The 17931-nt window shown below is 40.6% G+C and overlaps 1 protein-coding gene across 4 annotated transcripts in view; it reads right to left on the bottom strand.

Annotated features, from left to right (window-relative positions):
• The window catches only part of SGCD (sarcoglycan delta), a 190629-nt gene that overhangs the window by 165563 nt on the left and 7135 nt on the right, over window positions 1-17931 (bottom strand). Inside the window, exon 1 of one of the 4 annotated variants that reach the window (XM_053465514.1) lies at window positions 17552-17697. The exons of 2 other annotated variants lie outside the window; for them this stretch is intronic. The gene's annotated coding sequence lies outside the window, so the exon portion shown is untranslated. Of the gene's footprint in view, window positions 1-17199; window positions 17318-17551; window positions 17698-17931 lie in introns of those variants that run through there. One more of the 4 variants, XM_053465516.1, reaches the window with a different exon arrangement.

Genomic DNA, 17931 nt, shown 5'->3' on the forward strand with positions numbered 1-17931 from the left:
CATGGACATAAAGTAGACTTCTTTCGCACTTAAAAAAATAAATAAATTCCAATTGTCAACGTGAAAAAATAAGTTTACAACGAAAGCGACAAACTCATCATACTGTAGCCTTGTTGTGAGGACTTCACATTATTATACTAACTGTGTTTCAAAGCATGCCGAATAGGCTACATTTTTTGACAAGTGACCACTCTGCAGTTTCATCATTAGCCATCGGCTCATTAAGCGTTCTTCTGTTTTTTGAAACATTAACTTGGCTGCTTCACTGTACTGAGCTGTGAATGTTATGTGATGTTTTATGTTGCTTTATATACTGCCTTCTGCACTACCCAGCTCTCTCTCTCTCTCTCTATATATATATATATATCTTTAGAAAAACTGTATGTATGTTTTTAGTATGTGAGGTCGCTCTCTGACCCTTGACGCTGACGCTTTATTAGCTGAAGTATAGGAACAGTTGCTATGTAAAACTAGACTAGGTCTATGAATGTAAAGCAAGCGTTCCCCGCAATATTATGTTTTTATCAAGCTTGTAACCTGCAAGTCTGAACCTGAAATGGTCTCAAAAAAAGTGTTGAGTGTTACATCACCAGTACGACGACTTTTCCATTTACGCATCTATCATAGGGAGCTTTATTTACATTCTCAATCCAATTTCCTAATATTTTGAGTGGTCTCCTTTTTTAAGGACCGCTTTCCTTGCAGAGTATTATTTCTATGTGAAACCCAATAACCCAACAAACCACATACTTTATGGGAAATCCAGCCCTGTCTCGGTTCATAATGTGGCTATTCTAGGGTTTTAACTTGAGTCTCAAGGTTTTTATCCCAATCCTAAGATCTACTGACTCCTTTTTTTGCTTAATGTAGATCATATCTCAGCTCCCTAAGTGATGTTCTCCTGGATATATTGCGGTTCAACCCCTGCTTGACCATGTGAATACCTTTACCTCGTTGAAAGTCCTAGTTTTCATAAGAACTGTTATGAGAACCAAAGGGTTGTCACCATTAACAGGTCTTTGCACAGGGTACTTGCGATGGCCTATTAAAGGGTTAATATTTAAAGAGTTTCAGAGTCAGCTCATGTCTTATATGGTCAACAAACATCGGATTTAAAGGTTCCGTCCCACAAATTCTGCTGAATTCAATTACATTCCCAGTACTGTTGACAAGCGAAATCCTTCCCAGGAATAATAATTTCGTCAAGTACATTTTGGCACATTGATATTTGTCGCCAGGAACACTTAATTGCCATGTGACATAAAAGCAGGCACTAATAGGTTGTTGTCATGGAAACTAAAAAGTTTTAAGTGATTTAACCATTCAGTGGGGGGAACGACATATCCTCTTACAATGCATCTGTTTAAATAATAGAGAGCGCGGTTAATGTTTTGTCAAAGTGGAACAGGGGTTTATGAAGTTCAGATGTTCTCGGGCGCGCAAACCACTACATTGAAAAAAATCCAATAACTCGGAAAAAAATGATTCTTTTGAGTGGATACATGATAAGAAATAAAGAGCAAATCAGACCGTTGTAACAACATGAAGTCCATCAATTATTTAATATAACTTCCTTTTGTTCGCAAGTCAGATGGAATAAGTTAATTTTTCATGCTTGGTTCCTTAGTTTCTAAGGCAAGGCTAACGTCAACCCAGAAGTTCAGGATTCCAGCAATAATAATATGTGTTTTGTCACATTTTGGGTTTCCTTTTTTGGTTTTGAATATCAGCCCAGTCCTTGTGGATAAAAAAAAAGATTGAGTTGTTTAAATACTTTCAGACAGGGCTGGACTGGGGATAATGAGGTCGGCACTGGCACTTTAAGGCCAGCGGCCTATTGACGGGTGACGGTCGGGCATGTTGCGTTTTTATGCACGGGTTCACATGTTGCGTTGGGGAACTGCACTGCATGGGCAGATCTTGTGAGTAGGGGGCATTCTCGGCCTACCGGACATTAGCCCAGTGTGCCAAATGGCCAGTCCCGGCCTACTTTCAAAGCACGAATGTAATTTTTCCTACCTGTCAATCAATGTTCCTAACTCCTGATGAAGCCACTTTGTTATTCTGCAGAATCAACTAAACAGCAGTTTAAAAAGACTCTAACTTTATGGATTTTGGTCATTTAATTTATGCTTCATATAAATATATATATATATATATGTTTTATTGTGTTTAAGAGATGTTTTATTTCCTTTCAAATCTCGCTCCTATTGTTAGTTACCGTTTCCAAATCCTAATAAAACCAGATTAAACATTAAACAACGTCTCGAGGTAATTGAGAGCGCCTTATGGCGAAAAAATGTAAAATAAAGAAAAATAATAAAGTTGTATTTGGAAAGCTGTCATGTTAACATTAGAGAGTTGGATCCAGCTAATAATCATATGTTTAATAAAAGATTTTAATTTGCCAAAAGAACTCATTATGCAAAAAGAGTGTTTAGGGTATACATTTATGGTTCCCATTAAACCCCTTCCTTCCTCCGGATTTCTGCACTAAATATAAAACAAATTATAAAAATGTTAAAGGATGCAAAATAATAAGCAGCTGGTGAGGAAGGGTGGGTCAAATGCATGATGGGAAACATTCGCAACACAATATTCACAAAAATGGAAGGCTGGAACAGATTACTTCTGTAAAAGTGCAAAGTTTTCAAAGTGGACTTCTCACCATAGCAACTAATGGAATATTCCCGCTCACTAGACCATTCCATGGGTTGCCAACTTTGAAAACTTTGTCTCATAATTTCTTCATATAAATAACCCAGTTCACAATCTCTTCTATATTTTAAGAATAAATTTTTGATTTTCTTACATATATTTTGCCGATACACTGTGTAATTACAGCTTTCTTTTAAAGGTGCCGATCCACATGGATCAGTGATGTATCTACCAGTGCCCCAGGCTGCCACCTCCTCAGCCTCCATTAAAACTTCTGCGTGCTGGGAAATGACACTATATATGCGTACATTCACCCTGCAAGAGGAGCAATCGGGAGATCCCAGCAGGGTTTAGACGCGATCAGACATTCTTTATGTAACAGTGTAACGGTGCTCGCGCAGAGCGCTGTTACACACAATCGGTAGGCAGGAAGCGATGCTGGCTTCTACTGACAGGGGGGAGTTTAGGATGTCAATAGACAGCCTAGTTTCCCATGGAGCGGCCGAGAGATTTCCCTGCCCCTGTGAAAAACGCAGGAGGTAATCTTGGCACACCTTTTGTGGACGTACCACAAATGTAAAAACAATGTAAAAACAACACAGAGAAGCTTTTTGGGGTTTCTATGGCAATAACCTATTACTACCTGCTTTTATGTCACATGGTAATTGAGTGTTCCCAACAAAAATTATACGTTTCAACGAAATTTTATAGGATGAAATAACTATTTCCGAGAAGGGTTTGGGCGTTCAGCAGTGTTCTAAATGTTGTTTTTAATGCTGCATTTAGTTACCAACCGTGTTACATTCATCAGAGTAGGTGGAACAGCACCTTTAAGAGCCCCAATTATTTAGCTCTCAGTAACAGCATCTTTCACAGCAGGGCTTTTCCCTGGCTTCATGCACGGATCTAATTAATACCAGATGCCTTTTGTTTGCTGTCATAACTCCTATAAAAAAAAAAGCAAAATCTGTGCTTTTTTAGCATCGCTAATACAACCATAAGATCGGCTGGCTTTCGCACCAACCTCCTTTTTATTATTTCCTATAATTCCAAAAGCTATTATAAAGGCTGGAAGCATTTTATGACATTATGGAGAGGAGCTGAGGAAAACTGGTTGGGGGTATTACAACAAAAAGAAAGACAAAGAGACTGCTCCTCTCCGCTGACAATGGTATTTGTCACAATGCGAAGCGTAATTATTAAAGAGGGGCCGGTTCCTCTGCCAGTGCACTGCAACTCGGTGATAAATCCGTACGGATAAGGAAGTTATTTGGTCATTTAACACCAACTATTAAAGTCTTGGGGCTTGCGAAACAACTAAAACTCAATACTTATTCATTTTTGTACCTCTTATTTTGATGAAAATACTCTGTGAGTAATTTAATATGCATTAAAAATAAATAAATAAATATATATATATATATATATAAACTGAGGGAGAAGCTGCAGCTTCCCTCCTCCGCAATGTTGTGCTGATTCTTGATTGGCTGTTTGAAGCAGGCAATGAGTGGCAGGAAATGCATTTGGCGGGATTCTAGACAGGGGGGCACCACAAAAATATAAAAAGGGCCGCTCAACTATCATATGCATTAAAGTGGAAATGATGGCTGGAGTATCTCTTTAACTTTACCCACTGGCTTGTCCGGGTGGGACTGGAGATGGCCACGCTGGTCAGGTCTCCAGCGTTCACGTTTCACAGCACACAGGAACTGTAGTAGACATCCTATTTTCTGTCTCAGTCATCACCTATTAGTACTACATCCATGTCAACTCATGCTTTTGGATGCAGAGACTTCCCGCTTTTTCACGTTTGCTGTCATGTTCCAAGATCTGCATTTTTTCCCGTGTCACATTATATTAGGTGATGTCACGCATGTCATCCGGGGACAGCGATCATCAGGTATCGGCAGGGGGTGTTTGAAAAGTGTTATGGTCGAGTTATTTTTTAATAACCAAGTTCTTATGACAACTTCCTCATCTACATTTGGTAAAAAAAACTCCGTATTAACTCTTTGTAGTGTTTTGAGCCAAAACTTAACAAAACCAGCCAGTAATAGAACTTTAAGCCGTGTTTTGAGGAATTTCTGAATTTTTCTTCGCTCGTTAAACTATAGCAGCAGGAACCACCGGAAATGGGATTTGGCGCAAACGTAAAAAATAAGCCATTTATTAAGGGGGAAATACTCCATCTTTAACCCCAATAACCCTGTGGGTGGGATCCATGGAACGGAGGGACATGATCTAGGCTTGTCCTTCATACCTTCTCTTCCTTGTTAAAGACAAATAATCCATAGAAATATTACGGTCACATGCTCGGTATATTACATTAGAAAAGCCAATAGTGTCTTAGTCTAGACAGAAGACGATCACTTTGCTATTGAGGAAAATATATTACTGCTTTTATCCATTCAACATTCCTTTTCCTGGAATTAATGGGTACACCGTGTAAACTATTGTAGATGCATCAGGACATAACCTGGTGGCTAACGCTGACATTGAAACATGACTGTCCTGAATTGGCATGTCCAACGTCCTGCTTCGATAGAACCTAAGAGCGGATCAGATGGATGGATGAATAACTATAGATAAATTAACCCTTCAATGATTCTATTGTAGTCATCACACCTGGGAACCCTTCGGCTGAAGCCCTTCTTCCCTGGGTTTTGGGGTCACTTTCATCTTACTCGGGGGGGCAGTGTTTGGCCACACCCACTCCCTGCCTACTTAATTTTCACTAAAGGCTGTCAGGGCTAGCCCTGCCCCTATGTGCAGCTAGCCCCGCAGCTAGCCCCTTCACAAAGCCAGTCCCCCTCGATAAGGGAGAGCTCTGGTTTCCAGGTATGACCATGACATATTAAATGGAGGCAACCTAATGGTTGCAATAATAGTCCATATGAAAACCATGAATTATCAAGAATAAGAATTATCCCAGATTAAGTACAGGTTCATTTATCCGAGATAATTCTTATTCCTGACAACCCCCTCAATTAGGGTTATCAACTGTAGTGTGTAAATTGTGTCAATGTATATACAATTATATATAGTCATGATATATAAATGATAAATATGAAGAAGCTGGCTCCAGATTGCGTGACCCTGACATTCTGCCCATTCACCAGATTGGGGGTGATAGGTAGGTACACAGATACCATGCTACTCACAGATCCCACCATGAAGCTGGTTATCTGCTGTCTCTTTAGGGGCATGTTAATGTATATAGGTTCTTTCTGTGTATAAGGTACATTTTATGTAACATGACGCTTTCATTCATGCATGAAACCCCAACCTGCGTGTGTTCTATGTCCTACAAGACAGCTGCCTGATTAGACCCCCCACCCAAAGATATTTTAAATGTATTGGTGAATTAGAAAAGGTTTTGAATACATTGTATATATTCACTAACTGTAAATGACAGGCGTTTGGAGAAGTGGCGCCATACAGGGAACATACAACCAACTGCTAGCTGTCAAGGTAGGAATATGAAGGGTACATTGAACTCAGACCACCTCCTCCCCTATGTTACCCTATAGAGAGTCCGCAGTAACACTATCGATATCGAGTCATAATCTCCCAGATGTTTTCAAGGGCTATTTTAGGCCGTCTTCGATTTTCTTTACACTTTGTGAGCTGGCTGTAGGTAATGAGACTTGCGGTTTATCACCCGACTCGCTTATTTCCCCTCTGAACGGCGAGTCCCAGTATATATTCTGATAGTAAAGGGTTAAACGTTCCCCAGCCTGGAGTGACATCGTGCTTTACAGCGTAAGCGAGCAGAACGCATGCACAGCCAGGGACAGCTTTCCATAAGATGTGTTTTCCGTGATTTACTTGCATCTTCTAGCTGCCCGAGACCGGGGCTTCTCCCCACGTAGCGGTGCAGATAAGTGGAACAGCTCTCAGCCTAAGTATCCCAATGACAAGGAATCCCCAAGGACCTTGATAAGGAGGACACTTCTCCTCTCCCATCATCTCCAAGACATCAGCTGTCGGCAGTTGCTATGTTGACATAACCATTTATACGGCGCTCAGTTTAACCACTTAGTGCAGACTCCACTTGGCAGCGGAGACTGTGCTTACAGAGCTTGGGCAGCCATTCAAACTCCTTAACATACGTCATTTAACCCCTTGAGGACAATGCATTGTGAGCTTGCACATGTATGGGCTTTGCCGTGAAGGGGTTAACTCCTGGAATAGTAGCCCAGGCACCTTCAGGCACCAAATGACCTAAATGGATATGAGAGGCTGGAGGTGATGGTTTTATGATCTCGCAGCATGCGCATCCCTCCCAATTTCTACCCTTTGGGGGGGCGGAGCTAGGGAGGCAGCGTGTCAATCAAACTGACAGCGCTTCTGTGCATGTGCACAGTTCTGCGCTTGCACTGGAGAATGAAATCGGGACCTTGGGACTACGGCCCTGAATTCCGCCGCCCCAATCTGTCACAGTTTTTTGGACAGAGGTAGAGCTCGGCGGGACCGAAGGATAGAGTGGCCCAATCGGGACTGTCCTACGCAAAGCGTATGTATGCAGCCAGTCATATCAAGCCAGTGGCAGCACACTTCTGCACCCAACCTGCTGCAGATCGGGTGTGTATGGAGCGATGTCCACCAGCGGCCCACCAGGCATTTAGCCAGTGTGCCAGACAGCAGGTCCCGGCACCCAAGGGGTATGAATTATTTTTTGATAAGATTTTATCCGCTACCCTTGAATTCGTCCAAGCAGTAATGTTTGAAAGTTAAAATTAAAAATGATGTAAGTTACTTGGCAAAAACATTTATTATGACTGTGTCTAATTTATCAAATATTTATAGAAATAAAAAAGGTCAGAAAAATAATATTTTAAAGAATGTTCTATTGCAGCTCCAAATTTTTTCCATTTGTAAATTGGCAAATATTTAGTAGATGATCGTTCGATGATCAACATCATTTAAAAAATACATATGCAGAAAATAAAAAAAGTGTAATATTTTCAACTCATAAACTGTTCAACAAATAAGAATCAAAATGATGAATAGATAATGTAATTAGTTAATAGATGAAATAATTGGATAATTTGTCACTTCTGAGAGGACAACAGATGGTTCGGCAAAGAGCCAAATAAATCTAATGTGTTATTGTGGTCTGGCTCAAAACAAGAAAGCTTAGATATGACTGGTAAATAAAAAATACATATGTTCCGGAAAATATACATATTTATATACTGTATATATAAATATATATATAATACATATACATGTATCAGATGGTATTCTGCGGTAGCTCTTCAGTCGATCTCTAGAACTGATCTAATATCCTCTTTTTTAATAAGATCAGAGATAAACATAAAGATGGAAAACAATGCCACGGCTGAAGACTTTTGTTGTGATTTATTTAAAAGCGTAACAGATGGCAGTGGCAGAGAATGAGTACACCGATTATTGTTCCGCGAGGTCCCCTGGTACATATGTAGCATGTGATATTATTTCTGCTGTTAAAACGTATAATACCACAATATCCGAAAGGATTTAACAAGACTTGAAGACTGTTTGACCCAGAATATCAAAAAAACAAAACATCCTGGGAAGTACAACAAAAGCAAGCTGGATTTGTAACTCTTCATTGAACGCAAATTGCCTTCTTTTAAGTAAAAATATTGGATGAAAAAAAATAATACCTTAAAGGGACTGATTATACCGTGCGGGATCATCCATTGGGCACTCTGGGAACTCTGGGACCCCAATACTGTAGTGGATAATCTGGCCGCTGCACTCCCACTGGCCACATAGCGTAGGGTGCCACATAGCGTAGGGCAACTGTAGCAAGTAGGGGTGTATTCTGGCATGGGCTGATAAGGCCTAGGGTGGCAGTTCCAGAGGGGCGATAACACCAATGGGGCATAGCTGGGAGCGGATGTACCTATTGGGCGATCAGGCGTGCCACTGCTCCATGGGCTAGTTGAGGGTCTTGCAACCATCCTCCATACATTATGGAGCACTGTCCCCAGACGGCACAGTCTCTATATTATATATATATATATATATATATATATATATATATAATATGCTGGGATACGACCATACCTGGGGACATCCAGACTCCGGCTATCTTGAGCCCTACCTTTTTGGGATGCCAGTAAGGGGTCCTGCTGACACCAGTGGGCAGTCTGCTGACATCGGCGGGGGTCCCGCTTACATTGCATGCACGGCTAGCCCCTCACGCACGAAAACTAGCCATGGTTGGAGGCGAAGGGGACTCAACACCCCTCCCACGACCCGGAGTTTCTCCGCGGTGAGCCGGAAACCTGGAGAAGTGGAGTTTCAACCAGAGGCATGGATATGACGTTATACCCAGTGCTCAGCATTAGAGACGGGGGCCGTAGATTTAAGTGGCAGGGGCAGTTGGAACACCGCCCATGCCTAGGGCACCGATCTGCTAAGATACACTGGCGGCGCTCAGCAGGGTCACATAATGACCAAATCTAGCAGGAAAGGCAGCACCTACAAAGTAGCATAATCATGAATTTAAGGACGATCAGAAACAGATTACTTCTTCTCTAATGATGTATTAGCACCATAATATTAACATACTGCGGTATTAAAAGCTGCGCTATGGAGAAGGCGCGGGTTCCACATTAATATGCTTGGAAGGAAAAACATGACTGTGAGTATTATCAGTTTGATTATTCGGTTAAAATAAATAAAAATGGACCAGAATCGCTAAATTATGAGCGTTTCTGCCGCAAAACTGAGGCTGCGATCCTCTGTGAGGCTTTTTTTCCCCGATGCTAATTATAATGACGAATCGTTCATGCGGTGACTCCGTCTACCTCAAAATCAGTATATAATACCGATCCATGAGCTCGTTCGAAGCATTCTTTCCTTCTGTTGAGGAGATTGCACAGGCTCCATTGTATCCCTGTTACTCCAAAACAGAGGCCTATTGTTCACTGATAATGAAATTTGTCCCTCTTGAGCTGCAGTAATCAAGAGCCATCCGTCTGATGTCACCAGAAATTATGCCCCAATTAAAGCAGGCAGAGAACCGTCGGTATAAATTGCTTTCTCCCCTCTTGACTGTCATAGGACCTGATTTACTTTTGCACAGGATCGCGAGAGTCTCTTTCACACTTGGGTCTTCATGGACCTTCGAACAATGCCAGTGGACACTGTGGCCGTGTGAAGCTCCCAAAGTAAACATCTGAAGTCATGATGAAGTCATGATGAAGCACATCAACACACAATCCTTTGGCGTGATACCTGAAGCTAAGATAGATCAGCTAAGCTTCCTAAAATTACCCTGAGGTTTGAGTAAAGTCTAATCTTATTGACCCTTTGTATGCTACCTTCTTGCCTTCTTGAGACTGGTAACCCCCACTAGTGATAACAAAATCAGTGGATTTGCCCTGGAGGCTCTGGGCAGAGAACCAGTTGCTCCAGGGCGTTCTTTTAAATGTCAATATGGGTAGAAGTTTGGAATACCCCATTCCCTGACCAGTTCCTCCCCTATCATATATATAGACATTAGACGATAATGTGTCCTTATTAAACCACCCCACATCTGCACCCAGGCATCTGGCAGATGTTCACTACTCTGCAGCAGCAAAAGTAAATAACAAAATTGTAGGTTACACCAAAGAGTTGTGACATCCGTTGTGGGACAGAAGCCGTTCTAGGTATCCTAAGGAGAGGATCTTCTCCTCTTTTAGATCTTTTTAGAGATTTGGAATGAGGGTTGTAATGAATAATATGGAATATTTCATCATCCCTATCCTCATTATCGTATTTTGTGGGTGTAGAGGATGTTCTGGGCCTTCAGACTGGACTCAAGCCAAAGCCAAACTCAAAGACACAATTCATTCCTGTCCTCCACTCATCCTCATTCAGTCGATTCCATCCTTTATACAATATTGTCCTTAATTCACCCGGTTTCATTCTATGTTCCTGTCATTAGTTATTATGTATTAGCCTGCAACCACATAAAGATGAGAAAAATCACAGGCAAGGCTAGGGGTTTCAATTAGTGATTACTAATCAGACAATTAGTGTTACTTACACAGCATAACAAAACATTTCATGGGATGCTATGTATTATTAGCCAAGCTAACTGTACACCCATACGTGTACATATCCGGTGCCACGTTACTCCACTATGACATCATAATATTATTATTTATTGATTTACATAGCGCCATCATATTCCGCAGGACGCTTCCATCCTCTGAAACTAGTATTTAACCGGTGTAGAAAAAGTCACCCGGAAACCTCATATTCAAATAAGTTTGATTGGATTTAACTCTTAATCTGTTATTACCTTTGCATTGCAGCTTTGGTCTATGCTTTTCGGAATAATGCTATTTTATTTTTTTAATAATATATATTTTAATATTTACCTTTAATCAGTTTTTTTTTTCTTTTTTTCATCTGAGTTCTCTATAGCCCAGCAAATGAATTAGTCCCTACACCGACCAAAATGTACTAACCCTTGTTCATGCTGATAAATCTATAATCCTATACTAAAAATTCAATTTCAAAGCTCTTTTATCCTTCACTAAGATAGTCGTAAGTTGCAGACTGGCAGATAAATAACTGAAAAAAACAACTTTTAAAAACATTTTTGCTACCGAATGATCCGAACTTTTTTCTACTCTAAAAGCACTTCCTGGCACAGTAGGAATGGAGGCTTCTAAAGAAAAATGGCTCCCCACAGCCACCTCAATAGCTTTATATACCTGTGCTACTTTTTAGGCATGGACATTTTTTTATACACGGGTATATATAAATACATAGACATTAATGATTTTGGGCAGTTTCTGTGGGAATTTTTGCCCATTCATCCAGTAGAGGATTTATGAGGTCAGGCACTGATGTTGGATGAGAATCTCTGTTCCAGTTCATCCCAAAGGTGTTCGATGGGGTCGAGGTCAGGGCTCTGTGCGGCCGGTCAAGTTCTTCTTAACCAACCTCATCCAACCATGTCTTTATGGAGCTTGCTTTGTGCGCTGGGGAACAGTCATGCTGGAAAGGGCCTTCCCCAAACTGTTCCCTCAAAGTCTGAAGCATAGCATTGTTCGCGTGTACCAATGTCTTGGTATGTCCCCTTCAGATATATATAGTTCAGATACTAAAAAAATTTATTTTACATGAATCCACTCAAACTAGCCATAGCTAAAGTATTTTAGAAGAATATATATAGATATATGCCTGGATTTTCCAGAAATTGAGACACAACGATTCATAGATGCTGGGCTTTTGGTAGTTCACCAATCAATTCATGTAAAGCTGCCATAACATATCAAATACATCAGTAAAAAAAATACAAAACCATAAAAACCAAGAGAAAATGCATTTTCTCACTTTATTGTTGTTTGAAACTTTTGTCTAGACAATTCATATTTATTCTACCGTTAAAACTTCTGGGCTTGGGTAATCACAGACAGCTTTGCTCATTTCTGCTTAAACCAAATCACACGAAAGAGCCGTTCATTTCTCGGAAATTCATAGCTTACTCCCGCATGAAGTTTAAATACTCAAGGGACTGTGCTGTTACCCTCAGGTCTGCCCTCAAATATGTGGGCGGTGTTGTGATATCATGAGCGTTGGTATGACATCATGGGTGTCTCCACCTCTTTTAATGATACACAATGTACTTCTAGTTGGCTGGCCTGTGAAATTTGGGACTACAGACATGTATGATGAAGACCAAACTTGGAAACTCCTCGGGTATCTCCCAGTTCAAAAACTCTCCCAAATGCCTTTAATTAGACTCATGATCGTCGAGATCCTGGCAACTGTCTACCCTGAGAAGGTCCAATTTGGCACTTCTTACAGCTAAGCGAATAAAGCAAGTTGAATGTTTTCATTTTGAATCTTGCCACAATTCAGCCTTTAATGAAATCCACCTAAAGGGTTAAAACACCTCTTTTGAGTTCCTCTTGGGCCGTGAAGAGGGTCTCCAACCGATCTTATCAATAAATGGATTACACGGGTCCTGGAAGCAGCCAGATGAAAGCTCACCGCTCCAAGTACTGATTTGTACAAGGTGACTTCTTTTCAGGAAAGTGCCACTTTAACAGCGGCAAGGATCAAGAGAGATAAGGAGTGTATTAACAGGCTTCAGTTTGGGCACAATAAGGAAAGAATAGGAATTCGGGGGCATATGTCTCGCTATCAAAAACTCCAGCTGCATAATAAGTGCATCGGAGACGCAATCACTGAGATCTATGGAAAGGAAGCCTTAAGTAAGGTAAACAGACCAGCAGGTATCTCCAAACCACTACTGTGTTAAAAGAAAACGAGCGGCGGGATTAGGCTTTTCAAAGAGGAAAAAAAAAGAAAAAAATCTCTGTAAACGAAGACTATGAGGGCTTCTCACTTCTCTGATCCAAGCCGTTTACTATCTTAGAGGAAGAGGGGGTAAATTAATCATAATGTGAATTTGTATACATTTTAATGTTTAAACTATATATATATAAAAATATAGTGTTTATGTGCACTACACGTTATTATGATTTTTTTAATTTAAGGTAGGTACGCTGGCTTATAGAGGACCATTGGGTTGTCGATCTCACCTGAATCTTTTTCCCTTTTATTTGTCTTATTCTTTTTAATGGCTGTTCCTTTAGTGGTGGTCATTCTGAAAATCTAAGTTGTAAGAAGCTTGCTGTCCATGCTAAGGTCTCGCGCAGATCTCATGTCCTTCTACAGTCCTATTAGACCTGGAATCCAGGGAACAATCTCATTAACCTAGCATGACCTTGTCATCAGCACTATCTCTGCTAAAATAACTAAATTCTGTTCCTTTCGAAGCTACACTCTACGCCTGAGCAGCTCCTGTGGACTTTTATTTCCCATCAGATGCCAACATTCACCTTGATCCACTGTTCCATTAGATGATCTCCTTTAGAATCTAATGAAAAGTGTGCCACACCAGTGGCCATCTCAGCTCTCCTACCAGCTGTTTTTACATTGTCCAGTAATGTGTAAGCTTAGGTTCCCATCTTCATCACTGATAGTGAACACGGAATAATGTCGCACACCAGGAAAGGACAAAGTGCCCGTACAAAGCCACCAGTTGTCCCTAAATGGAACAGTGTTGTCCATAAAAGAGCCAGGCTGGTCACATCCTAATGAAGATCATTTCTATTTATCATCCTCCAAATTGTTAGCGGTTTGGTGGGATTATTTTAATTTCTCTTCTTCTGGGCCAATATTAGAGGGATCAGAATAATATTGATCTTGACGGCAACATCTTTTTTTTTTCTATACAATCTATACAATTTCACTTCTTTTTTTTAACCCCAAACCTTGTCTTTTTGGAATTCTGTATCTCATTCTCCTGTTGACTTCTCCAGGTCCCTCACTCCCTGTGACTGCTGCTACCAGCCCAACAAACATTTACAACCAAAAGATAATTCCATCAAAAAGTTACTATTATAACATGACTGTATAACTACTAGGCTCGGCTCATGAACACTCCTCACCTGTTGTTTCTGCAAGTCATCTTGTTACGTTATATACTAATTATTATACCCTGTCTACACTTTGTACAGTGCTGCAGAATATGATGGCGGTATATAAAACAAATAATAATAATAATGAACACTACGGTGGTCCCCATTGTAGAATACTAGTCTGAAACGCTCTTAGTAGTTATTGGATTACTGTTGTTAATTAGAGGAGCATAAAACATAAATATGATTCTACACTGATTTGACAAATTTATGACTCTATGGACCTAACTTGATTTGAAAACAATCCATAATAACTCATTTTACAAAGTCAATACGTTTCCTGTATGCAGCTCTATGAATCAGTTTGTGAATATGGGAATCCGTTGAGCTAATTACAATACGCCACATGCTACTTTTAACTTTATTTATTCATTTATTTTTTTGAATATTCGTTTATTTGAATAAATCTCGCTCCCCCAATTACCCGTGTATTGTATTCCAAGAGAGTTAGGCAACAAGTAGAAACATAGAATTTGCCGGCAGATAAGAACCATTTGGCCCATCTAGTCTGCCCATTTTTCCCGAAGACCAGTCCTTGGTCTTGTCAAGGTAGCCTTATACCTATCCCGTGCATATTACCCCTTCTGATGGGAGGTTGTTCCATTTAGCTACTAGATTTTGCTATACAACCCCCAGGATTCCCAGACAGCTGTATACAGACCGTGCATTTAGACAGCTGCAGTTCCACAAAAGTTGGTGAGCAACCTGTTGTCAACTTCTGCTGTAAGAACGTCTTAGCAGTTGACCAACTTCCATGATCCGTTCCCTGTCCAGCAGGCCGTCGTGCCGTTGGCACAGGAGGCTCGCTGCCCGGATCGATACAGAACCTAACCGCTAGGGGAGAATTTATTGGGAATGTAAGAACGCTCGAAAAGAAACAGAGCTCATTTAGCTGAAAGACAGGGATCAATGGCGAAAACGTGACTTCACCTTTAAGAACACGTTGTTTTTCCTCCCCATGCATACATAATACATGTATTCAAGAAGGGTTAACCCTTCCTAGTGCCTTGAAATGTGCCACCTCCTCTCACACCGAAAAGCTTGAACAAGACAAAAAGCCCCAAACCGTTCTCACTTATTTTTACTCCAATATCTCCGAGCTATCTTAGACCTTACTTGAAATAACTTGACATTTGGACATGATAGCCGACTTCAGGCTAAAGTATCTTGGCTGTAAGGGATTCATTTACCTCTGAGAATATGGAAAAATGCAATTGAAAGCCTGATTTTATTTGGAGTATCCTAGTTTAAAAAGCAGTAAATATCAATAATTTTCATATATCATAAGCATTGGATGGTTCTCTTATGGCTCTACAAGTATCTGTGTCAGATGAAACTCTAGATACAAGATCGGACCCCTTGGCCGTCGCACAGAACATCAGGAGGGTTCCTGTCTTCTCCCTAACTGTGCCGGTCCTCTTTGCTCTAGATCAGCATTATATCCTATTCTCCCCAAAACCAGCCCATTACCTATTCTCAGCAGACCGCTGATTCCTAGTCGCAGGATCGGATCTCGGTTGTAAGCGCTGACATTCAGAGTCAGACATGCTCCGGAATGCATACAATTTCTCATCTACAAGTTCTGATTATGAGAACAAGCAGAGGCTCTTAACACTTTCAAACCCAGATTGGTGTGTAACGTGTCCCGAGCACACACACACACTCACACACACACTCATGCTCTCACACTCTATTTCTTTGCGAAAGACCCCAAGCCAAAAATAAGGTTAAATATATATATTTTAATAACCTTTCCACCCATATAGCAGTGCGTATAAATAATATATATATTTTTCCCAATTTTTTTTTGTGGTTGTTCCACAAAAGGAATAGAATAATACAGATAAACATAATATAATAAATATAATAATTGTATATATAATATAATAATTTTACATAAATATATAAGTATTATAATGTATAGGACTACCTGAGATTCACAGCCTTCGAGTAACCTACCAACCTTCATTATGCTTATAAACGTATTCCCTAAATATACCTGTATTGGTAATCTATTCACCTGTAGACAGGTATTCAATGCTGTTTTGCCCAGATTATCTCTCAAGTGATAAAAGCGGTAATACAATCTCCTATCCATAAATCAAATTATTCCGAAAGTTAAAGGCTCCTATTTCTGGATTCTCGTTCCAAGTGCTTAAACAAGGGATTGGCACGCAGACAATGGACTGCTGTAGGTGAACACATAAGTCAACTATGTTAAAATATAATACTTAAATATATATATATACTCCACCACTGACCTTAGGCTTTTCTTATATAATATATTTGTTTCATTAAGCCATTCCATACGTAACAGTAATTACGCTCATTTAACAATTTATCGACAGCCAAGCAACATTCACATGCATAACGTATACTGGTAATCCAGTAAATAAGAACTGGTTACCAGTTAGATAAATTGTTGCCTACAATAACCCCAAACTGGGAACAGGATAACACTTTTTAGGAAAGATTTCAACTTCTCAGCTTTGGAAACACATAGAACTCAACAAATAGAATATGATTTCATATCTTAACATTCTAGCTGTAAAGTATGGCTGTATAGAATAAACCGAAAACTAGTTTTTCCTTTCTCTATCCAGTACACATTGCATCTCCTATGTATGGATATTCCAATAATATAGTTTTTACTCTAGTTTTTAACTAGTGACCAGTATTCATCAATGGTTCCCAGTAACAGAACAGAATCCCACTTAAAAGATTACTTAATTATAGACAAATATTCAGTTTTATATATGAGCTTATAGATACAGACACTTAATGTGAGCTACAGAGCAGGTAATGTACATACCTATAGGTAGACAAACGTGTGTATATCCATAGATAGGTAGATTTATATATATATATATATATATATATATATATATATATATATATATATATACATATATATATACACACATTTATCTGTGTATGTGTTTACAATCATATCTATTTATAAACACACATAAATATATAACATTATAACATTACATTGATTGTATGACTATCACGTACAGTTACAATGTATCGAGCAGATTCCCAGATGCAGTACCTGGTCGTGACTTCTGGCAGAGACTCCAGGCACAGCTAGTGCTTCAACTTAGACACCCCTGTCCCAGTAACATTCGCAAGATCCCAGTATAAGACACAGAATCCCAGTTCCGGGCACAGCTTTGCAGTGACACTCGCCAAGTCCAAGTTGCAGATGCCAGCCCCCCCCCCCAGCTCCAGCTCCCCCCAGCTGCAGCCCCCCAGTGCCACTTGCAGCTGCTGGTTCCAGCTCGTGATGCTGGTCCCAGTGCTGATCCCAGTAACGCACACACCACCTCCCTTTGTATGTGTCAGTGATGACTGTCACTCACCCTCCCCGGCAGAGGGATGCTCCATGCGGTCCCCACACTCACCACAGGCTGAGGATGCAGTCCACCCCCTATGCTCCAGCGGTCCAGCAGTGGTGGCTGGAGGCTCCTGGAAAGTCCATGAGAAGCCCCGAAGCAGGACGGCCTCTGATCGCACTCAGCTCTCTCCTCCTCCTCCCTCAGTCCTCCTCTCTGTCTCCCCTCCTCCACTCTCCCTCCCCTCTCTGATCTCTTCTTCCACTATGTCCTCTCCATCCTCTCTTCTCTCCATCTCCTCCTTCCTTCTTCAGATCGTCTGTCTCCCCAGCTCCTTAAATCCTCATCCCTCCATCCAACCTCAGCAATCCCATATTTATAGCCCCTTCCAGGTGCAGTGGTGATTATTAACCCTTTAGTCCCTCCACCAAGTAATGTGCACCCCAAAT

The sequence above is a fragment of the Spea bombifrons genome, chromosome 4 (assembly GCF_027358695.1).
Source record: "Spea bombifrons isolate aSpeBom1 chromosome 4, aSpeBom1.2.pri, whole genome shotgun sequence".
In the NCBI taxonomy this organism is placed as follows: Eukaryota; Metazoa; Chordata; class Amphibia; order Anura; family Pelobatidae; genus Spea; species Spea bombifrons.